Raw genomic sequence first — 24536 nt, forward strand, 5'->3', positions numbered from 1 at the left:
TATGCATGTTGTCTTGGGTATTTTAAGACATTTTAAAACTCTTAAATTTTCAACTAATCAACCTATTTTGCCTTCCTGTTTGTTTATGTCTTTAATTTCTTTCACTGGAGTATTAAACGTTTGTAGTAAGTTTATGTATCAACAGAAATATTGATATGTACTTTTATAATTTTTTAAGTCTATCTTTGGAAGCAAACTAATATTACTAATATTTGCTTTGAATTTTTTATTATATTTTCAAGAGTTCAAAAGTGAATTTTGTGAACCTGGGCTTTCTTAGCTAGGATATGTTCTTAGTAATGCAAATTCCAATAAATATTGTGTTTTCTCATGATTCAAACTTCAAGGGTTTTCTGCTTCTATAAATTCAACAGCATATGACTATTTAGTTTACTGATGTGATTTGCATCATGTTCCCATATAGATTCTGCAGCATCAGCTGTGTGCAAACACTTTTACCCCCAACATTGTCTTTTGTTTTCCCCCCAACATAGTATAAGATTTTAAATTTTTCTATTGCTTTTGTTCTTCTTGTTTCATTTATTTCTGTTCTAATCTTTATTATTGCCTACTCACAGCTCTAGAAATCTAGTTACTTATTCAAAATAATTAAAGTCAGAATCTCAATGTTATCCTCTCTTTTTTCTTTACTAGAGCGTTATTCTTTAGGTAAAATGGGTAAATAATTGAAATGTCTATGAATGGGTGAAATGAAGACAGTATAGCACATGTGAACAAAGCGATATTATTCATCTTTTTCAGAAAGTGAAAACATCGTGTGTAGTGTATAGGCATTGAGGACATTATATTAATTGAAATAAACTAGTAGCATCAGCAACTGCATGATTCCACTTATGGAATTTATTTAAAACTGTTGGGCTTACAAATAGGATGGTGGTTGACAATGGCTTAGAAAGAGGGATATGAAGAGTAGCTACTCCCTAGAGATTAAGGTCAAACTTATAAGATGAGAAGCTTGGAAGACCCATTATTTATCAAAGAATCCAAAGTCAGTCTTGTACCACACACTGAGTGAAGAAGTAGGTTACATAATTATTCCACAAACATTAAATAAATAAAATAATTATATAATTATATGCATAAAAATAAAAATCATTATGTAATCCATTCCCTATTATTCTAATCATTATTAATAATAGCTTAAGAAGTTCCTAATTACTGTGAAAGAATTGATCTTATTAAAATACTTTTAATTTTTGCTGTCCACAGATTAGATACACCACAGTCTTTTGCTTAACTCTTTTGATTAACAGTTATTTATTTTTATTTTTAGAATTGCAACAGGAAGTTATAAGACTCCTTCTTGTCATATGCTCAAATCTTGAAGCAAAGGCCACACCACAGATTTAAGAATTTAAAAGTTTTATTGCATAAAATTACTCATTTTAGTACATATGTGTACATATATGCATACATGCATGTGTGCACACATGAACGCTGTGCTGCCTGTTTGGAGGTCAGGTAACAACCTGCAGAAGTTGATTCTCTCCACACATGATGTGGGTCAAAAAGATTGAACTCAGGTTTTTAGGCATGGCAGCAAGTACCTTTGCCTGCTCAGTAGTCTCTTCAGTTCAGTCCTGTTTGGAAGACAACTAAGATGCTTTTGAACAAAATGTTTCCTTTTTAATTCAGGTTCTTTTGGAAATGAGTTATTAAAATATAAATTTTTTTCATTTCTTCTAGTGATAACAGCAAAAGTTTTCCAGAGGTAGACTTTGGTAGAGTAAGTGGGATTAGGATTTAGAAATAGCCTCTACACTAACAGAGTTGGAGCTGGAGGCAGCTCCAGAGAGGATATTGGCTCTTGCTTTTGTATTTGTCTAGCTGATGTATGATTTTTGTTAAGCCATGAACACAATTGCACATCAAGTACAGTATCACCAATTCACCTCCTGGGTTTGCAGCCTTTCTGATGACTGTGACTTGCAGTATGAAATCCTCTTGTATCTCTGGGCTGGATGACTTCTGCTCTGTTCACAGTTGCACTATTCAGCCACCACTGAGAAGTTCTTTCTTCTTTCTCAGTATGCAAATACAGAATATGCATTGGGGAAGGTAATGTCAAATGGGTAGGCTCAGTATGAAGTCTCCATCACTTTCCATGCTTTGATATCTCCCCTCCTCTGCAGGAACATTCTGCTGCTTTTGTCCTTCTGGGTCTATTGGTAAGATGCCATCATCTTACCAATAGACCCTTTGTTTCTCTTATGCCTGTGAGAAACTGATGCACACCATAACCAGGGCAAAACATAATGCAATATATCATAAAGTATTATTATGGGCTTAATAACTTAAAATTTGGTAATTTTTCAACGATAGCAGTTTTGGGGAGATTGCTGTTTAAAACCTGTAATATCTATACACATATTAAGGAACTTTTGAAAAGTTAAGGATGAAATATGAAGACTTATGAATAACACTAATTAGTGTTGAACTTCTTGAGAAATCCAAATCTAGGAATTGCCTACAGAGTACTTTCCCAGCCAAGTTTCTTCTCTCGGGTCCTGTTCTTGGTTTCTCCATAGTATGTGCTTAGGAAATCTCTTGTCTCTCTATAACAAAAACTGTCAGTTAATGACATTTTAGCCTTCTACCAATGGCCCAAGTGGCTGCAGCTGACATGTTCCACTGTGAGTGATCAGCAGGCGCTCAACCCTGAGAAACTTCATTCCAGCTCTCTTTCAAAGGTCAAAGAATACTGACTCTTAGAAGAGCCATTATAGGTGAAGATCAAAGGGCCAATAATCAAGTCTGCCAGGCTTTCTACTGGACCCCAAGAGGGCACATAAGCCTGATGCTATTCAAATATCCTTTCAGGTGGGTATTTACACACCAGAAACATGTGTCACACTGTAGGGGAAAAAATCCCTTCCTGGCAGGAACGTAATGTGGAAAAGTTTTATGTGTTAAGTGGAAACTGACATGCCTTATTTGCTTTATCTTTCTAAGATTTAATATGGAGCAAGTTTATTTGGTGAGGAAAATAAATTAGTTCCAAAGTCAGATTTCTTAGTTGCAAAGGTATTTATTGAGGAAAAAATATGAGGAAGAGAGTAATGAGGGGAGAAGGAAGAGAAGAAAGGAGAAGAGGAGGAGGGAAAATGTATTGAGACATGCATGGTGGTATGTGCCTCTATAATTCCAGGCCTGTGGAGACAGAAGCAGATATATCTCAGTGAGTTTGAGACCAACCTAGGTCTAGACCAACAAGTTCTAGGACATCTAAGCTGTATAGGGAGACCCAACCTGAAAGAAATAAGCCAACAGAAGGGAAGGAGGAAAAAGAGGAGGGGGGGGGAGAAAGTAGGAGATGAAAAAGATAATACAGCGGCATTTAGTGGGCTCACGGGATCTTGTGCTTGGTGCTGTTTTGTCAAAGTTCATGCAACAGCCAAGATTAAAATCCCCAGTATATGCCATTACATTAGAAGTCATGTTTGGGAGTGACAGTGATGCAAGATGGCAGCTACCACAGGTTCGGGAGTAGAAGTCTCTCAAAATTTCTGTTGGAAGAGCTGGAAGAAGGCCAGAAAGGTGTCGGCGACGGCATCATTAGCTGGGGGCTGGAGGACGAGGAGGACATGACACTTACAAGATGGACAGGCATTTTAGCTGGGCCTCCACGAACAAGTTATGAAAACCGAATATATAGCCTTAAAACAGAATGTGGGCCTAAGTACCCAGAAGCACCTACATCTCTTAAGATTTGTAACCAGAGTCAATAATGAGCAGTGTGAGCAGTTCCAATGGAGTGGTGGATCCCAGAGACACGGCAGTGCTGTCAAAGTGGCAGAACTCTCACAGCATCAAAGTCGTCCTACAGGAACTGCGGCACCTGATGATGTCAAAAGAGAACATGAAGCTGCCACAGCCGCCAGAAGGACAGTGCTACAGCAATTAGTCACCAAGGACCTGCTTCCCTCTCCCCGCCTAGCCCAAGTCTTCCTTTTCCACAGTAGTGAATTTTCTAGATACACCAGTACACCTCAAAGTTCTGGAGAGGAAGCCCCACTCAGACTTCATCCTGAGACACTGTTCTGATGCTAACTTCTTGTCCATTTGAAATACCTGAGTTTTGCTGAGTAACATCATTTGTCAAGTGTAACCGCTGTCTGCCTGCTTGGACTTCTGGGATCAAGAAGGTGTTGAAATCGGTTTCCTTTGGGAGCAGTGGGCACAGCTAATGCAGCTGTGAACAGACACGTCACACAATCGCTGCGTGCACTTGGCCTGGGTCTGCCTTTGCCCGCCTCGCTCTTCGCCACAACTGTGTGGTGGTCCTTAGAATAGATGGGAAGGCTTCAGTCAGTGGAACTGACTATTGCTGGGCTTGGGGCACTTTGGCTGCACCCCTGCTTTCTAAGTCTTAAGTGATGCCCCATCCAAGCCATGGTTCCCGCTCCGACACTCCCACCCTTGGCCAAAGCTTAGATTGTAACCCTCCCCTTCCTCTGAAATTGGGTGCGGGTGAGGAATTCAGGGCTTCCCCTCTCCCCCCATTATCAAGGGGTGCTGCTTTCCCCTCCTCAACTCCCTTGTTGACCATCACCACCCAACACTTGCTGTGGCTAGAAGCCATCATTTGAAGTTGGAAGAGCCTGGCCTCCCTCACTTAGCTCTGGACTACACTCTTTCACCTGCCACCGGCCCTGCTGCCACCATCAGCCCTGGAGCTTTGAGCTCCGTCTAAGGTGAACAGGGAAGTCACAGGGCAACTCAGACAGGCCAGCGCTCAGCGTCCTTGGTGGATATGTCTAGAGAAAGGCCATGTGGAAGTCCTAAGAGCACACAGTTCTGAGTTGGTTCCTTTCCCATAATCGCTTTGCTTTTACCCATTGAAGAGGTTTGAACAGGGCTCTCGAGTCATCCTGGCACCCATCGGGTCTGATGTGGAGACTGACAGCTGGGACATGAGGTCCTGACCCTGCAGAACTCAGGATTCAGTGTTGCTCCTCAGACCCTTGTCAGGGACTTGGAGGAGCTCGGTGTCACCATGTTTGCAGATCGTTTGCAGATCCTTGGGCCTGGCCTCCTGGCTCATTGTCAAGTTTCCCACTCTGTTCAGGACCACTAAATGTTGAAATGTGGAAGCAGACCGAAATAAAGGCACTTGGTTGTGTTGCAAAAAACAAACAAACAAACAAACAAACAAAACCCAACAACAAAAAAGAAGTCATATTTGAATAGAAAGTGTTGCCACCAGGCATACCAAGTCTGCAGTTTCTGTTATTTTTAATATCCGATCCGGAAGCTCTAACTTTAATTCAGAGAGATTATTTGTAGTTGATAGGTGCCTGTGACAGGACATTTTTTATAAATGAATAATAATCATGCATTTTAACTCTAAGGGATTCTGTTCATGAAAGTGGGCTGCAGAAAACCGCATGAGAGAATGTGTGAATCCCATTTCTTTGTAGTTTTTCCCCCCTTTTATTGTTGTCTCCTGTCCAAGGCTTAGAGTACATTAATATACGTTTTAATGTGTTGGAAGTGCATAGTACTGAGAGTAAAACCAGCACCTAGTAAACCAACCCCAAAGTTTACCAGGAAATCTTAAATTATTTGGGTTTGTACTACTGTGCTCTGATATTGAACAAGACAGCTCAGTAAAATTGTTCATTTTTAGCCTTCAGAAATCAGTGAGAGGAATAACTCCAGGAGGAATGTGAACTTAGTGCTAGCACAATTCAACTGACTGTGAAAATTTTCCAATAGGATGCAAGGTTTCAGACAGTGAATGTCTTGTGCCAGGATTCATCTTGAAGTGACATCAGAAAAACCCAATTTGAAACAAATGTCCTAAACACAAAGCTTAGTACCTTACTCTCTTGAGTTTAAATGACATTGGTTTTAACTTGTATGAACAGGATAGACAGATAACATCATCAGAGTAACACATGGGAAAACTAGATTTCAAACAACCTTAGCCTGCCTGGTTTGCTCACTGCAATTGCTAAGAAATCAGACCCATGATATCTGACCATAATGAGACACAGCAGGGATGGATGTTCTCAACTTGAACTCCCTTAAACTAGAGTGCTCCCATGAAACTGAATTTTGAGAAATTGTAGTTTTCTCATTCGTCTTATAGTCTCAACTTCTTGAGATTTTTTTTCAGCATACCATAAGAGATGTGGTAAAAAAAAAAAAAAAAAAAAAAAAAGGTTTCAGATTTACCTGTGCCTTTCTAGCTTCCTCTTCTCTAATCTCTTGTCACTCCACATGTAATCCATTCAACTTTGAACCCAGGTCCTTCTCCCTTACATCATGTTGATTTATAAATATGTTTGAGCTCCCTGCTGAATTTCACTCAGTACCTAGAGGATATTTCATCTTTTACCCTGCAGGAAACATGAGGCTTTGGGTGAACTTACTGATTGCTGGGGCTGACGGAACTATGAATGTTGTCCCCCTCACCAGGGAGGTCATAGTCTTTCTTCTTCCATGGAAGCTCTTAGAATTATTCGTAATAACACCCTGTGTTTGTTTATTATTTATGTATCTATTTTCATTTTATAAAATGTATTCTTGAGGATAACTCAAATAGCCAGAATAATTTCTGACCCACAAATACCAAATAGGGAAAAAGAGGAAACTGATAAAGGATCTTAAGATGAGGTCATGAGTGCTTCTGACACCTATTCTAAAACTTCCTTTATCCTGTTGTCTACCTGAGTCTCTTAATTATTCTGAGTGTCCCCTGGCAGAGTGGTACAATAGGGTACCAATCTCATTACAAAGTGGAACGTTTCTGTCTTAGTTTCTTTTCTCATTACTGTGACAAACTATATGAAGCAAACAGCTTAAAAAAGGAAGGGTTTATTTTCTCTTAGAAATTCAGGGCATGGATCATAATGGTGGGGAACTCACAGTATAATGTGTTGAGAAAGCTGGTCACATAGCATCTACAGCCAGAAATCAAAAATACATTCTTATTTTCTTCTTTGTTACGTAGTGTACCACCTCCTTTGATAGAATGATGCCACCTACACGTAGGGTGTGTCTTCCCATCTCTGTTTGGCTTGTCCCCTCAGTGATTCTAGATCCTGTCATTTGACAGTTTTATTCTTCACAATAACCATTGTTCAACAGGTTTAGGAATTACTCTTCAGGGTAAGGCATTGTTTCCAAGAACAGTAACTCTAGCCTTTAAAGACCACATCCTTAAGAGCTTGTACTCTAAAGTATTTCAAACAAGAACGAGGTAGAACTCAGAAAAGATAATAAAGGAAAATTTGAAAGAGGAAAAAAATGTCAAAAGTATACCAACAATGTCTGACAGAATACTGTTTATTTGACATTAATGGAGAAAACCATAAGGTTCTTGTTTTGAACTCTGTCTTTGGAAATAGCATCATCAAAATAATCCACCTGCATTAGTTTAACTGCATTTGACATCAGTTCAAATATAGAAGAAACCAGAGCCAAAAGTACTGTTTTTTTTCTGTGTCACTTTGGCATGCAAAGGTAATGGACTGACTGTGTTGCTGAATTAGAGACAAAGCATCCAGGGTGCTTATAAAGTTATAGAAAAAGAGCCTTTGGATATAAATTCATATCCCCGGATGAGTCCACGAGCAGCCAACCCATGGCTTTCATCATAACATTAACATTAAAATTGTGAGTGAGAGTCTGCTCTGGCTCCAGAGAACTGAGGGCTAAGTTTCAAGTCCTCTCTCCGGCCTTCTAGTCACTGCCTGCCACCTCACAAACATATTTAATTTAATTCATAACTGCTGGATCCAATGTGGGGAAAATCAACATAAGCAATGGGAATCATATCTAGTGAAATTCCACCTTTGGCCAAAACATCCTGAATGCATCTATTCTCTCCTGTTTTTGGAAGCTAAAGGAGCTGGACTGGTTAGCACTTGGATGGGAGATCTGACAGAAAAGCCTAGGGCCAATTTCTATTCTTTGTCTTATATTGTTTCTTTTTCTTTTAATACCCTAACAGCACATATATTCTAAATGAGATAAATTTCAAGTTACTTTTCTTGAGATTTCTGCCATTCTCACCTTAGAATGAAGTCCTTGGTGATTTTCACCAATGAAAACAGTATATATTTAATTATTATTTATTTAACTAGTTCTCACTCTTTGGCTGCTGCTATGAAAGAGAAAATGGCAATAATAAAATGTTTTAAACAAATGATCAATATAAATATTAGCTATGGAAAAAAAAAGAAAATGTGATTGATTTTATAAGAAAAACAAAAATTAAACATGAACAGTCTATAAGAGCAAAAGATGCTATATATGAATTTGAAATTACAAAATATACCAAAAGTATAAATAAGTTACTTATAAACAATTGTTAAAAATGGACACAAGTTTTTCATAAATCAAGTTCAAAGAAAAAAGTAAGTGTATATAACTTGAACAAATTATAAAAATTTATATTTATATTATAGATAATAATCTCAATCTTATATCTCCCAAATCGCAATCCATCATTGAGAGAGACCAGGGTAAAAACTCAGGAAGGATCTTAAGCAGGGACCACAGAGTAGTACTGCTTAATGGTTTGGTTCCCTGGTTTGTTGAGATATTTTGCATATATACCCTAAGCCTATCTTTTAGGGATGGTTACATCCTCAGTGTCCTGGGCCTTCCCACTCTCCTTATGACATAAGAAAATGCCTCTAAAGACATGACCACAGGTCAATCTGGTGCAAGAAATTAGGGTTCCTCTTTCCTGGTATGTCAACTTGACAACTGAAACGAGCTGTGAAAGTTGCTAATCAGAGAATGAGACAACTTTCCAACTTAATCAATAGCCAAAATTAAAAAAAAAAAAAAAAATCACACCCGGAAAACACTGTGCTCATGAAACTAGCAATATTCAGTAAGATTTATAACCTGATTTGGGAGACAAGATGATAACCTGTTATAGTAATGTGGCATTTAAAAATCAGATCTGCGGGATCAGGCATGCTACAGCATGCCATTGATTGTGGGATGGTAAAACCATGCCAGGAAGCTTGGTAAGGTAGAATGGGTCTGAGACACCCAGACTTAGGCAACTCCGCACTCCCTGCCAAATTCCTGGCCTGAACACATGCCAGACTCTCCACATAAGAAAGTTTGACCTGTGATCACATAGGCCCAGAACAGAGTTCTCTATGTTAATGAAGTACCTACAGGCCTTGAGGGTTTAGCCAATAAGCTTCACTTTCCAGGCATTCCTCCCAACAAAGGGGATTTAATCTCGGGTCCACCCTGAGAAGTTAGTACAGTACAGTATGCATCCATTTCTCACAACGAACAGTCAATAAACAGTTTAGAACCATGAACTGTTTCTTTCATCAAGATCTATGAGCCAGGGAGAAGACATTTGACTATCAAGCTTCAGCTTAATTTTCCCAAGGCCTCTCTGTGCTTTCAGCCACAACTGCCACCACCGAAAAGACAATCACCACCAAGCTAAGCCAGAGCTCCCCTTTCCCCAGCCCCCAGGCTAGATGCTGTCCTCAACCTGCAGCTCCCCACTCTCACCCCAAATCTGCTCTGATCTCCACATGACTCAGGAGTTTGGAGCCCCCAGTCCTGACCCTGTTGAAGGCCTGTGGACCCAGGAGACTTCTTTCCTGACTTCTCTGTGTGGTTTTCCAGCAAAGACTGTGAGCCCAGAAGCCAGGGAATACCAGCTTTGGCTTTCTCACATCTCGGGAAAGAGCCTAGGAGAGGTGACTGGTGAAGATTCATCCCAGTTGCTATGGAGACCTCAACATTTTAGACATGCCAGTACCATGGTATGAGCACCAAGGACAGTAGCAGCTGTGAAGGTGAGTGGGCCTAGGCCTGTGAGACAAGCAGCATATGCTGTGATAGGCAGAGCCAGAGAAGTGGAACTTCCCAGACCCAGTGAAACCCAGCAGATTGTGAACCCCAGAAAGTCTGACACTATGTTTTGCTCTTAGATTTCTGTTTTTATTTTATTTGAGTGGGACTGTGCTCTGATTCTTCCCTTCTGGAGTAATAAAACTTATATTTTATTTCACAGGAATCCACAGTTGAGAGGCTCAATATTTTAGAGAGACTTTGGATATTCTAAAGGTACATAACTCTTAAGGACTTTGAATTTTTAAAAACTGTGAGACTTGAAAGTTTGAATGTTTAATATTATGATATCTATAGGAATATGGGTTCTTGGAATTTTTATAGCAGAAAAGTAATATGTTTTTGTGTCAACTTAACAAGGGTTAATTGTTCTTTCTTCTTTCTTTCTTTCTTTCTTTCTTTCTTCCTTTCTTTCTTTCTTTCTTTCTTTCTTTCTTCCTTTCTTTCTTTTTCTTCTTTTTTCTTTCTTTTTTTTTTTTTTGCCAACATAGCACAAGCTAGGGTCATCTGAAAAGAGGAAACCCCAATTGAGAAAATGCCTGTATTATACTGGCCTATAAGCAAGTCTCAGGGATATTTTCTCAATTTATGGTTGGTAAGAATTGCTTCAGCCCACTGTGAGTGGTGTTACTCATGGCAGGTGGTTGTGGGGTATTTATGAAACCAAAGTGAGTAAGTCAGGAGGATCAAGCTAGAAATCTGTATATTTTTCATAGCTTATGCTTCAGTTCTTCCCTTCAGGTTCTTGCCTTCAGTTCCTGACCATTTGCCTCTTTGATAAAATGTGATATCACTTGAAGGAGGAGGAGGAGGAGAAAGAAGAGGAGGAGGAAGAAGGAGAAGGGAGGAGGGAGGGGAAGAAGAAGGAGGGGAAGGGGAGGGAGAGAAGAAGGAGGAGGAGAAGAAGGAGAAGGAGAAGGAGAAGGAGAAGGAGAAGGAGAAGGAGAAGGAAAAGGAGAAGGAGAAGGGGAGGAGGAGGAGGAGGAGGAGGAGGAGGAAGAGAAAGAAGAAGAAAAAGAACTTTTCTTTGCGTTTGATCATGATGTTTTGTCACAGTGATAAAAAAAACCTAATTAAGATAGGTAAAAAGACAGATGAGAAAAAAGTCTGTCACCACTGTTATATAGGGATTTTCATGATCCCCAGGTGAGTGGCAAAACCAAGCTGCACAGTCACATGATAGTTGGTGCTACCTTTGGCATAAACATATTTCAAGTATGTACAGACTTCTCACCTAGTGTGCATTTCTTTTTATTTTTTTCTTGAGTAATTTTTTGCTATGTATCTCAACTTATTCTCACCCATTCTTACATATGTAACAAAAGCTTCACTTTTTCGTTGAAGCTAAATTGATGGCCCTGGGTTAACTATTTATGAATTAATCTACTATGGCTATGATGATAACCTGTTGGGAGCTGCAGTGAGCATGTCAACATTCGCCTTTCCAAGATGGCGCTGGCATTCTGTCCTCCCACAAGTAAACAACTAACTGCGCAGGTGCAATAGGCAAAAGCGCGCCAAAGTCGCTGCCCATCCCGGGGCATAATATGGGGTGATGAGTGAACAGCCAATCAGAAGTGAACACGTCACTCTAGAGTATATATAGCAGTGCCTTTTTTCCGGCTTTGGGTCTTTCCGCTTCTGCTGTTACAAGTAAAGCCTCGTTTGTAGTAATACCCGATCACTGCCTCCGTGTCCTTTTTTGCGGGCGAAGGGGACATGAGAGGCGCGCGGAACAATAACCATATATTCAAATCTTAGTTTCCATTAGAGAGCAAATTCTTCAAAGTCAGAGACTATGTATTTTACCTCAGCACCCCTGAATGGTATATAAATGTCATATAAATGAAGTGGTTTTCTATTCAGGGAAGATTTTTCAAGCTTTATTGAATAGTAAATAACATTATGATCCAACTAAGTTCCTAAAATTACTATCCAGATGAGTAAAGACAGAGTGTTTGAATAACATGGAACATCACACAAACAATGACGAACATCATCTGAGGAGACTTGGATGAGGTGGCAATGCTATCTAGTTTATGGGCAGCAAACACCAAGAACATGCTGGCAAAAACATTGACCAAAAATAAATGTTTTTAGGAAACTCCTAATAGTATTAATATAGAAAAGCATGTGATGATTTTTGAATCAGCAATTCTTAAAATCCGTAAAGTTTAAGCACAGCTGAATCGGGCAAAAATATCTGTTCAAACCTTACTGAGAACAGAAAACACATTGCCTTTGATAAAAGGAGAAAGAAGAAGAGAGGCCTCATGGGGCTATGTCTCTTTGAAAACAGAATTTTTTTTAATCTGTTTGTGCCTGAGGGGAAATTAGCCCCAATCATAACCAACAGGTGGGATATCTGAGGTACCTCAAACACCTAAGGCATGAGCAATGTGGCGTTGACAGAAGAAAGCATTTCTATGTCCATGCATTTCTGTCAAGTGCACTCAAACTCAGTGTCATCACCAAAACTAAATTCCATTTGAAATGTTTGAGACTTGGGTATGCCTCTGCATTAGACAGACCTAGTCTTTAATTCCCAGAACTGCCAATAAAAGGGTTTGGGGAGTGTTTGTCTTTTTTTTTTTAAATCATTGAAGTAGTCTGGAGTTTTTACATGTGTCATTTCTCAAATGTCAAATAAAAGAAAGTTATTTCTAGAAGAGATCATCACAAATTCCATCTATAAATGGCTCCACATGTGAGGAGCAAGTAGTGGGGGTGGATGGAGCAATGGCTCAGCAATTCAAAGCTCCTGCTCCTCTTTGAAAAGACCTGGGTACCGTTCCCAGCTCTTAGCTACATTTTGGCTCTAACTGGCTATATTCTGTGGGTACTGAATGCAGATGGAGCACATATATAGATATAGGTAAAGTACTTCATACACATAAAATAAAAAGAAATCTTAAAACAAATGGCTTCACACACCCCAGATGGTGGTTCCACATCTCCAGATATTCTAGAGCATATCTATATGTTCTGTAAAGTATTGTAGGCTCATGCAATAGATTTCCACGCTCTTCTGCTCAGAGCTGAGAGAAATTGTCATGGTTACTTATGCTGTCCACATTTTAAGTACACTGTGTGCTGGGTGATGCCTGAACCTCCTTGTAGAAGAAAGACCAGAGAGCAGTTCTGGTCAGTAAAACTGGAAGGCATAAAGTTTAGGATAGGCCTATGCAGTGTTTGCTTTCTCAGGGCTGAATTTTTCCACTGTACTGAAAGAAAGTGGCCCAGAGTTCATTATAGTTGACCTACAGTATTGGAAGAAAGGTAAATCTTTGCTTTTGAAAGCTACTCTGAGTTCTGAGCTCTTAGTTGTCATAGAGAAACCTAGCCACTTGAGTATTAGAGTTTCTTCTATTTGACTTTGTCTTAGGTAATAATTATACCAAGAAAATTATAATTGTTCCTTAGTACTAAATATGGACTTAGATAAGCAAAAGATTTTGGAATAACAGCAAGTAGTATCCATGGAACATGGTTTTAGTCATATCTTATCATGAAACTGTAATACAGAGTGAACTGCACTGAAGTCTTGCTGATGTTAAATTAACTAGAAATACCTGATTTTATTTTTTATGATTCCTGTCATTAGAAAATTGTAATGCTAATCAGATTTCTGTAAAGTTATGAACTTAAGTGGCCAAGGCTCTGGCTTTGAAACAGAGCACCAGACATATGTGGTTCTGTGGTTCTGCCTCACCGCTGGGGTGTCAGAATGCCTCTCAGGGAGTCAAAACACAGAGGCACTTGATAAAGTTCCTTTTTCCTCTTTGAATTTTGGCCATTCTCTTGTTTTAAAGGGGGATTATTAGAGTTTGTGTTTTGACTTATTTCATTTCTGTAAGAACTACTAGTTATTTTATCCCCCCACAAATGATAGTTTTCAGATATCGTTTCTGTGGCCTAGCTTATCACTCTACTGAAGTTTTCTCCTCTGAGTGGAAGCTTTTTAGTTTTGCTGATACTTTTCTCTATCTTTGTGTTTGTTTCCTGTACTGCATGTCTGTTATCCAAAATATCTTTGTCTCTATCAATATTTTGAAGCATCGACTCTCCTATTCTTCTTCCAATAATATTCTTGAGACAAGTTGAAATCTATGCTCCTAAGATTTCTATGATGTCACAAAAGCATTAGTAGTGAGAGCATTGCTAAGAAAGAAGATGAGGGTTGAGGGTGTATTATCTGACTTAGGAATACTCTATAGACCAAATCAACAAGGGAGTCAGATACAGACTGATGAGATAGAATATTGAACACAGGAATAAATCCATGCATTTAGAGACAAGAGGCAACAGTATAAATTAGAGAGAGAATATTATGCTGGGGCGACAAGGTATCTATATGCCTAAGGAAGTACGTAAGCATATGTCTCTCACCAAAATCAAAATTTAGCTCAAAATGGATCAAAGGCCTATATGTTTGGCTCAAAACTATAAAACTACAGGGAAAAAAAAAAGCTATTTTGCAAATAAGTTTTACATTGATCCTTAAGATGCTTCTTGTTGCTGTTTATAGAGGTAACATATTTGACCCAAAATAGGAAAAAGGAAGAGATTCAGATTCAGCTGGAGCATTCTTGATAAGACATACACTAGCAAGTGATTTAAGAAAGATTGTGTTTAGAACAGGGTCAGCAAAATATAAACCCCCGTGTGTGTGTGTGTGTGTGTGTGTGTGTGTGTGTGTGTGTGTGTAAGGCAGAAATGAATAAGATTGTGAAATACTACATGAAATTCCCATTTTAGTATCTAGAAGCAACAGGATATGGTTATACAGTTCTGCTCCCTTATTATTACATTGGGAGCATTGAACAGTTGTGATAGATGCTGTTTATGAGGCTAAAATGGTTGCTATCAAGCTCCTTCTAGAAAGTGGTCCCGGATGCAGAATTGGATGTTTTTATATCAAGGTCACCATAGTTGTGCTAGATTCTATGGCAGTGTCTGTGAACCCCCCAAAAATATGCCCAGCTGACTTCACTTTGCTTTCACAGACCTCCTATCTCATGGGCTAATGTGAAGAAGCATAAAAGAATTTATATTCCAGTTTTATTTAAATAAGAGATACAGGGAGGAGAGCGGGAGAGCAGCATATTATAGATTAAGTATTTGAATGTGTAGTTGGAAAAGTGACTCTAGCCTGATTTACCACCCGTCCATTTTCATGTCTGTCTTTGTTACACCTTTTAAATAATTTTAGTTTTCTTTATGGGCTAAAGATTGGTTTGACGAGCTAGAATAGTATACAACTAATAGTACAATCATGATTTTTCCATTCCAATTTAAATAAATCATCTATAATTAATTTTTCAAAAATTGTGACAGTGTATTTAATAAAAAAAAATAATGGAGTACATAGATACAGGGGCTGAGTCCTTTATTTATCCTTCCCAGTCTTTCAGATATCCATAAATACTGTTTTTCCCTGCCTGACTCAAAGGGGTATCCTTACAAGACTCGATTAAAGTGGTTCTTTCTCTGAGAAGGCATTTTCAAGTATAGTTTCTAATGTGACATAAAACACCAAGTCGCATGCCTCAATTTACACGTTTTTCCAACTGTTCACATATATACAAGGATTTGTTAGCTATACATTTTAAAAATGAATATATATTTTTGTGTTCCATCTTGTAGATTAGATTCACTCAGATCCACCTTCAAAATCTCATTTTTTTTTTTTTTTTTTTTTTGCCCCAGTCCTAGGATCATTCCATTAGGAAATCCTACCCAACGTGGTTTTTCAAGACAACATGTGTTCTCAGAACAATTTCTAGAGGGAAACAGAATGTAGGCAAATTTTGCAATGAAAAGACTATGAGCCAATTGCTATGCATTCAAATAGTATCTCTTAACATGGAACTCGGAGAGATATGTATTTTGCTTTCTTTTTTGAAGTTGTAAAACAAGACAATAAACTATAAATATCCTCTCTGGTCTTCTTTCCATGTTGGTTTTTAAGCAGGTCTAATCTTCTGGTGAGTTTTTACTTATGATACTAATCTTCCTGGATTTGGATTTGAACCTAGAGTTTCCAGAGAATATGTTTTTATTTAAGGCCATGACCTATAGCTAATGAGCTAGGAGAACAACTAGGGTTAAGGTGTGCTGAGCACTTACTTACTAGGCCAGTCTGTGACAGAGAATCTGAAAATAAAGTAACTGAAAGTGTAATACAAAATTATCTTTCAGAAGAACAATGTTTTCTTGGTTCCTTTACCTGTGAACTCAGTGGTAGGATAATATCTGTTGTCGATGGCTCTGCTAGTCAAATCTACAAATAAGCATTCCTCTATTCTACAGTCAGAAATGTCCCCTTCTTTTTTAGATGTCACTGAGTGGCAGCAGTAACACCCTCTCTCTTACTCAACTTGTGTAAAAGTAAGACCCTTCAGACCTTTCCCAGAGAAGTGAGTTAGATATTTCTAAGGATTTCAACAAATAACTTATTTGAGCCTCATTGGTCTAGTTATACTATGTCTGTTCCTAGATATGTGCTGTCTAAAGGAGGGAGTTTTGTTGCTTAGCCATGATGTGCTTAGAACATCCCTTTAGTTTCTGAACAATAAAGAAGCTACTTGAATTGGACTTGGTACTTCAGAAAAGAAGAAAGGAGGGCAGGCAAGAAGACATTAGTCCCGAACCTTTGAGATGGATAAAGTCCCCTCCACACACACACACACACACACACACACACACACACACACACACACATTTGTGACAACATCATAAAACCAGAAAAAGTTGACACACTTTGTAGTAATAATTTCTTCCTATTAAATTATTTCAAAAATAATGTCTTCAAAGTTTTCAGTTGAATAACTCTTCTCAAATAACTATTAGATAATTTCAAATATGAGTTTGATCTCCAGCATCTGGACATGTTTGCTTCCTGTAATCTTTTCAATGCAAACAAATCCAAGCATCAGTGGAAAGAAGATGGTACCTACTCAGCTTGCTGATGACTCAGGAAATAATCAGGCAATTAAGTGACTTGTCTAATGCTGTTCATTGACCAGATTTCTGAGGTTGACATCCCATTCCTTCTCTCTTACATGTATGCTCTAATTATCTAACTTGTATTGTCTCTAGAAGTTATAGTACAAACTGCAGCAGAGTAAATGCCCCAAGACAATAAAAAGTGATACCTTGACAATTATAGAGAAAAGAAGTCCAAAATCAGAGGCTAGGCAATGTTCCGAGCCCCTCCGAGTCCCCTTTGCCTGCGAAAAGAGACACGTGAGGCAGTGTTTGGGTGGTTACCACAGTGAGGCTTTACTTCTTGTATAAGCAGAAGCAGAAAGACTAGAAAAGGCACTGCTTATATACGCCCTAGAGTGACGTGTTCACTTCTGATTGGCTGTTCACTCATCACCCCATATTACGTCCCGGGATGGGCAGTGACTTTGGCGCGCTTTTTGCCTTTTGCACCTGCGCAGTCAGTTGTTTACTAGTGGGAGGACAGGATGCCCGCGCCATCTTGGAATGGCGAATGCTGACACGCTCACTGCGGCTCCCAACAAGGCAAGGTCATGTGTTTTTGGTAGGCTCTAGAGGAAGATTCTTGATTCTTCTAACTTCTTCTGATTGTGTATTTTATTGGCTTTATGTGATAGTCACCTATTTGTCTGCATCACCTCTCAACACCTACTCCCCTGAAGTGATGTGCTAATTCTCTTTAAAACACCAGCCTTTTCTCATGTGAGGGTACATGTGATTATTTTATGTAATATCTGGATAATGCAGGAGAAGTAGTCATACAAAGAGTTCAGTTTTAATCACATATTTTATCACAAATATAGTATTTATTATTTTACAATAAAAAATAGTAGATGTTTACACACACACACACACACACAGAGGGACAGTGCTTTAGAGACTATGATGTGGGCAAAAGTTAAGCACCACTTTCAGCCTATAATTATTCCACCCAAAGAATGTAGTTAGAAGAAGCTCAGTAGTATGACAACATAGTTCATTGGTACAGTGCTTACTTATACCCACTATAATATCCAATACACCCACACACATATGAGAGAGAGAGAGAGAGAGAGAGAGAGAGAGAGAGAGAGAGAGAGAGACTTCACATCATGGATCAGATGAAGAAAAAAATGAGCAGAATAGGAAGGTACTCACAACACATTTGTTTATGGATGGATGAATAAATGCATTCACATGCAGGAATCGAAAGTCTCAGAATAGTCTCAGAATAAAAGTAGGATTGCCTCACCATTGACAAGAAGCTGCAGAGGTAAGCTACATAACTAAGCAACTGAGAAAATGAGATCAATTTTCTATAACACACACACACACATAGTGTCACAAACAAATCTTGACCATGGAGATGCCCTCATGTGTAATCAGAAATATAATTGGACATCTGGTCTTTTTTTCTGTTTGAGGTAGAAGATGGAACAAGAAAAGACCTGAACTCGAGGACGATTTCCTATTTAGCCTATTTTTTTCTTGATCCAGTAAAGTGAAGGACACACTGCAGAATCTAAGTATATCACACAGGCATTGTCTGGGAACTGCAATATTAATTTTGGGAGATTTTTAAAAATGGGAACTACTACATATGGTTTTGACCAGTCCCAAGGTTACATGGTACTCTGTTAAATAGAAGCTAATTTATTCTTATAGACCAGGACTAAGAACCATGAGTTTTTGAATTAATATCAAAAAGGAAGCCATTATATCATAACACTCTAACTCAGGGCTTAAGACTCTCACTTGAAAATGGAAAAAAAAATTCAGACAGTGCTATAATTCTCCATTTTGTGAAATAATTTAAATAAAAGTAAATGAAAGACAGTAATTTAATCAGATGGGTTTGATCAATGCAATCTATCTTAAAATTATTAGAAAGAAAAATTAAACATAAGAACTTAAAGGACAAGAGTGTACAGAAGATAAGCTATTCTAACATGGTTCTGTAAGTGTATTTGGTTAAGTTTTAATGAACACACACACACACACACACACACACACACACACACGTGCACATTAAAGAGAGCTCGCTTTTCATTTCTTCAGGTGATTGCACTAAACCTGAACCATGACAGTCTTAGAGGCAAGACCTGTATCTCTGAGCCGTGCCAGCTATGGTATAGTACATTTCAATGTCAAATCCTTTTGGTTCCTTGAAGCAAATTTACTGCTCATTTCTCATAAGATATTTTGCATGTGCTTTCCTCTGCACTGTGGCACTCTGGGGGGAAACCTGACTTCAGCTTCTCTCACCCTAAGTGAGACAGAGTTAAATTTGGAAAGGAATAATACATCATAAGAGAAAGAGCATTCCAGGTAGTGAGGGAGGGGAATTTTCTATGTAAAATGTTTTTGAACAGTTACTGAATGGTGACTCTAAAAACAGCCCCGGGTGTTGATTTCTTTTGAAAGGAAATGTCAAAGAAGCATTTCCTTTCATGCCTAAACTCAGTCCAAGTCTCGCTGTTGTCATAAGTTTTTGAAGTCCTAGAGTCTTCCGTGTTTAGTTTTCTTGATTCTTGAACCCAAATACAAAACATTTACTTGACCAGCCTTGAAAGCTGCCTTAGGGGATGAAATATTTTGGTGAAGTTAGGTGAATAAATTTGGGCGACTGGTGCACATGCTTTCCTTCTGATCTATCCCTATGTTGACTATTCCCAGGCAATAGCAAATGTGGACATGGCTATTTATCCCCCCCCCCCCCCATAACATCTCAGGAATACAAAAAGTTTCTTTGTAGAATTTAAGTAAAATTTTCAGACACTAACATTTGCCAAGGGAAAAGAAATCACAACATTTAACACTTACTTCAAGTTTGACCAGTACATTCCAAAACTCTGAGAATGAAGAAATTATGAGCAAGAAGTTGGCCAGCATTCAATCTCACTGTGGACAGACAAAAGCCAAGATGCAAAAAAAGCAAAGCAAACAAACGTTGAGAAAGATTGCCTGAGCAAATAGAGTTTGGGCTACAGAATTAAGTCAGTATCAGTATTAAAAAGATAAGTTGCAGCTTTACGTAGCATCTTTAGGAAGGTATAAACTAAGATAAGCAGAAGGCCATTGGATACTCTAGAGATCATTATAGCACAATCAACGCTGTACAATAACAGATCAGCAGTATGAATTTAGTCAAACAACTCAACTAAATCAACTGCTTGAACAAGTAAATTAGAAGAAATTCTAGATTATTGTACATGTACACAGCAGGCCCAGTTTCTCCTAAGCATAAATAAACATGCATTACCTACCCAGTAATCATGGTTACAGTTAATTCTTTCAGAGCTATCACTAGAAGATATTCCAAAATTTTTCCAAAATCTAACCCCTGAAAAAATGTAATCTATGTTTCCTATGTAAATTATGATGCTTATACAAGGATAGTAACAGGAGGTCTTGGAGATAAACAATAAATAAATACAATAAATAATCTAGACAGCATATCTTTCATAGGGAGGAACATGGGTCACCACCAATAAAAGGAGACAAGCAAATGGAACCACAGGTTGCACTGGTGTGCTTTGAGCACAAAGTGAGAGCAGAGTCTTAAAATATTAATGTTGCTATAAAGAGCACAGGAAACTGTCTTTCTCCTCTATCCTCCAGAAGACAACAGCATTGGCCACACCTTGAATTTAAACCAGTGCAACTAATTAAAAATTTAAAAAGTGAACTTGCTTTGCTCCCTTCTTAATCCATTTGTCTATAGAAATCCTGCTTGCAGTCAGCTGTGATTACTTTTTTGTTGGTGTGGCAAATAACTGACAGAAACAGAATTTACTCTGGCTCATGATTTCACAGGCTTCAGTCCATGGGAGTAGGTCTGGTGCTACTGTGAGTAGAACACCATTGTTGTAAAAATATTTAATCCCAAACCAGGGTTTCTACCATGCTTTTGACTATTTAGTTCTCAGATAAAAGGCACACACAGCCCTTATATTTACAATAGACTTTAATCAGCAGTAAAGCTGTAAAGATATCTATCCTCTTATGTTATTAATATCTATTTTCTATTGATAAGCCTGAGTTATTACTTATTATGTTTTATCTGGATGCTCTTAACTCCAATTGGCCAGCCCTCGGGGCCATGCTTTCCTTGATGCCTAATCCATGGAGTCTTACTCCTCTCTCCACCTTCTTCTCCTCCCTTGTAGTATACTCCAACTCAAGGTTGGGAAGACCAAACCCTAAATATCTCAATTCTGCCCAGCTATAGACTGTAGGTACATTTATCCACCAAGCAGAAATAATTTGGGGACAAGGTCAAATATTGTCACTTGGATCTATGCATGTGGACTCTCTGGTCTCTGGGGCAACCAGATCTAAGGAGTCCATATTTAACATTACAATACAGAGTGACAGACCGAACCTCAATACATTATCATGGTCATGGAATTTGGAGGAGGGACTTTACCTTACTACAGATAGTAAGTAGGGAGTAGAAGCAATGGGAAGTAGACAGAGCATGATACTTCACTGAGGACATGTTCACACTAGTCTACTTCCTCCATGGAGATACATCATATCTCAAACATTTTAAGTTTATCAATGGAATGAATCACATCAGCTCATTGTCCTTGAAAATGGCCTCAACTGTCTCTGCCTGAGCTGCCCCACGCTTGGGGGCCAGAAATGTTGAGAACTGCACTACCCCACACTGCTCAGGTCCGAGGGTCGGGGTTCAGCAAGAGAGAGAGTGAGGACAGGTGCAAAGAATGGAGACCAGACAGAGTGTGATTCAATTCCGTTTATTCTTCAGTCTCTCTTCTTCTCTCCAAGTCCCAAGTCTTAAGTTCCTAGTCCCTAGTTTCTAGTGCCTAGTGCCTCCAAGTTCCAAGCTTCTTCCTAAGCTCCCTTCCAAGTGCCTACTACCTAATGCTTAATAACTAACTCCAAGTTGTACTCTCTAACCTAATTCCTAGTTCCAAGTTGTACTCCAAGTTGTACTGCAAGTTGTACTCTTAATTGTACTGCAAGTTGTACTCTGTCCAAGTTCTTCCTCCAAGTTGTACTCTAAGTTGTACTGTCTATCCTAATTCCTAGTTCCAACTTGTACTGTCAGTTGTACTGCCAAGTGCCTAATAATCTGTTGCTTTCTTCTGTCTGCCTCTTGCCTTTTATATGTCTCACTTCTAAGCCATGCCTTTAAGTCATGCCCTTAGGCCTTGTCTCTAAATCTGATCTCTAAGTCACGCCCTTAAGTCACACACCTTTAATCTCACACACCCAAGGAAAGATCCTGGGTATCTAAACCAAGATGTTATCAGAGTGTGCTCAGCTGTTGCAGGCTGATGTAATCAAGTCTCTTTTCAGGGTATATGGCTCAAGATGGCTGCAAGGATGATAGCCACCTTCTGTCGGCTCCCCACACTCAACCACACAACCACAGGTGTGCCTTTTTCGTCTATTAGTTGGTGTTAATCCCAACAATATTAACTATCAGAGAATGCAAGAATAATGGCAGAATAACAAATGATGAACCACTCAGAAACTTCTGTCTATGAAAGGATTTAGGCTATAAATGAGTTGTTTTACAGTTGTGATTCTCATTTATTTTAAAATCTATATTACCTTCCCTTTCTTTTTGTTTGGCTGGTTTTGTTTGTTTTACTTTTTATTTTAAATCATTTTCATTCATTGTGTTTATTATTGTTTATCCCCAATATCTCATGTTATATCATTATAGCAATATAAAATACCATTCAACTTTCAGAATTTCCAATCTTCAAAAATTCAAACACCTTAACCACTCAATTTCTTTAAAATACCCAAATCTCTGTAAAATTTTTTCTTAAAATCGCTCTAAAAATCCAAGGTCACTTAACTTTGGGATCATGTAAAATAAAAAATAAGTTATATACTTTTTATTAGAAGAGGGGAGTAGCAGGATACAGTATAACCTCAACAAAGCAAAACCAAACTGAATTATATGAGTTAAATCTTGTAGCTCAATGTCTAGCATCTGGGATTAATTTAGGATCTTCTAGGCCCCAAAGAGCTTGTGCTACTCAAATTTTCAAGCTCTGCCATTCAAAGCACATGTTGGTGGTCTCATAGACTCTGACTGACCCCACAGTACAACAGTTGCCATCCTTCGTGGTGGTCCCATGGTCTTGGCATCTCCAGAATACTAGGGTCTCCACGGGCTACACTTTCTTCAATGGCCACTGGCCTCTTTTCAGGAATTCTGACCCTTCCACATGGTGACAAGCCTCAGCCTCTCTCTATGACTCTTTCAATCCTGTGGCTTCTACTGCAACTGAGGTTTTACATCCACCAAAGGCCTCCCAATGTGACAAGCCTTGCCTGCACTCCATGAGCCCTTTATGCATTCAAAGGCAGCACCACTATGTGGAAGATGAATAAACATTATTAAATTAAGGTTCCATCATGAGATGCACCCCATGTGCCCCTGGACCACAACTGTTCTGTATTGACCCTGAGAAAATACTCTAAGAAATACTCACTTCAATGATAATGGTCTCTTCTAAATCACATACAATATCAAATAACAAATATGCAATCCTGACATAATCTTAAGTGTCCCTCTGAAAATCCACAAGTAAGCCTCTATAGTCCTCCAAGTTCCCACATCTCTATAAACTCTGACACGTAAAGATTTTTCTATCACAATGTTCCAAAAGTCCTTTAGAGTTCTTCCAAAAATATCACAATAAGGTTTTACCCTGGTACCAATTTCTCTCCTAATTTTCTCTATATTGCTGTGATAAAGACCATGATCAGTAGTGACTTAGAGAAGAAAGGGCATACTTAACATGGAAGATTGTAGTCATCATGAAGGGGAGTTCAGACAGGAACTCAAGTTAGGATCTGAAACAGAGCTTATGAAAGAACTCTCCTTACTGGCTTGGTTCTCATGGCTTATTCAACCTGCTTTCTTATATAAGCCAAGACCACCTGCCCAGGGATTGCACTGCCTACCCATTGTTGGGCTCTCCCACATCACAGGCTTGCTACAGTCTAATCTAATGGAGGCTTTTTTTTTAAAAAAAACTAACATTCCCTCCTCCAAGATAATACCATCTTGTGTCAAGTTTCCCAAAAACCTCACCAGCATAGTATCCAAAACAATTGTTTATAACAGAATCTCTGCAGGAGAAGTAGGTAGAGACTCTGCATTCTCTGTATGGCCAAGCTCCTGTCCCTACCCCAACCCCTCACCCTCTACCCACTATTCCCTCTCACCTCCTAGTGCTGTCTACATGGAGAAAAAAAAAGAGCTACAAGTTTAGTTTTTTTTTTCCTGAGCCACATATTTAACTGGTGAAAGGAATGCTTCAAAAGAATCAAAAGCTACATTCCTGCAGTCATACAGAGACTTGTGTCATGTGCAGTTTGTAGTTTGTTTTATTTATTTGGAGCTGTGACTCTTAGGAGCTCTTTTGTAATTTTCCTTCTTTAAGCCTTTCAAAGTACTGGGAGTACTTCAAACAGAGGTATCCAATTATATTAATATAAGAGAGTACTGGTGTGAACAGTAATCTTCCCTTATGAATTCTGGATGAGTCAGAGCTGTCTCGGGCATGAGCCTCTTCCAAAACGGGCTTTTACTGATGCCTTCACACTGTGGTACCCAAGTAAACAAGGTTTCTGCTCTGAGACACTGCTCTCCCGGCTTGCCAAATGCTCCCTTAAAAGGTGTCTGA

At 38.8% G+C, this 24536-nt stretch overlaps 1 protein-coding gene and 1 pseudogene across 2 annotated transcripts in view; both read left to right on the plus strand.

Annotated features, from left to right (window-relative positions):
* Positions 1-24536, plus strand: part of Znf385d (zinc finger protein 385D) — an 885608-nt gene that overhangs the window by 456008 nt on the left and 405064 nt on the right. The window lies entirely within an intron of this gene.
* Positions 3484-3925, plus strand: LOC117706290 (ubiquitin-conjugating enzyme E2 variant 1 pseudogene; annotated as a pseudogene).

The sequence above is a fragment of the Arvicanthis niloticus genome, chromosome 3, assembly GCF_011762505.2.
Source record: "Arvicanthis niloticus isolate mArvNil1 chromosome 3, mArvNil1.pat.X, whole genome shotgun sequence".
Lineage (NCBI taxonomy): Eukaryota > Metazoa > Chordata > Mammalia > Rodentia > Muridae > Arvicanthis > Arvicanthis niloticus.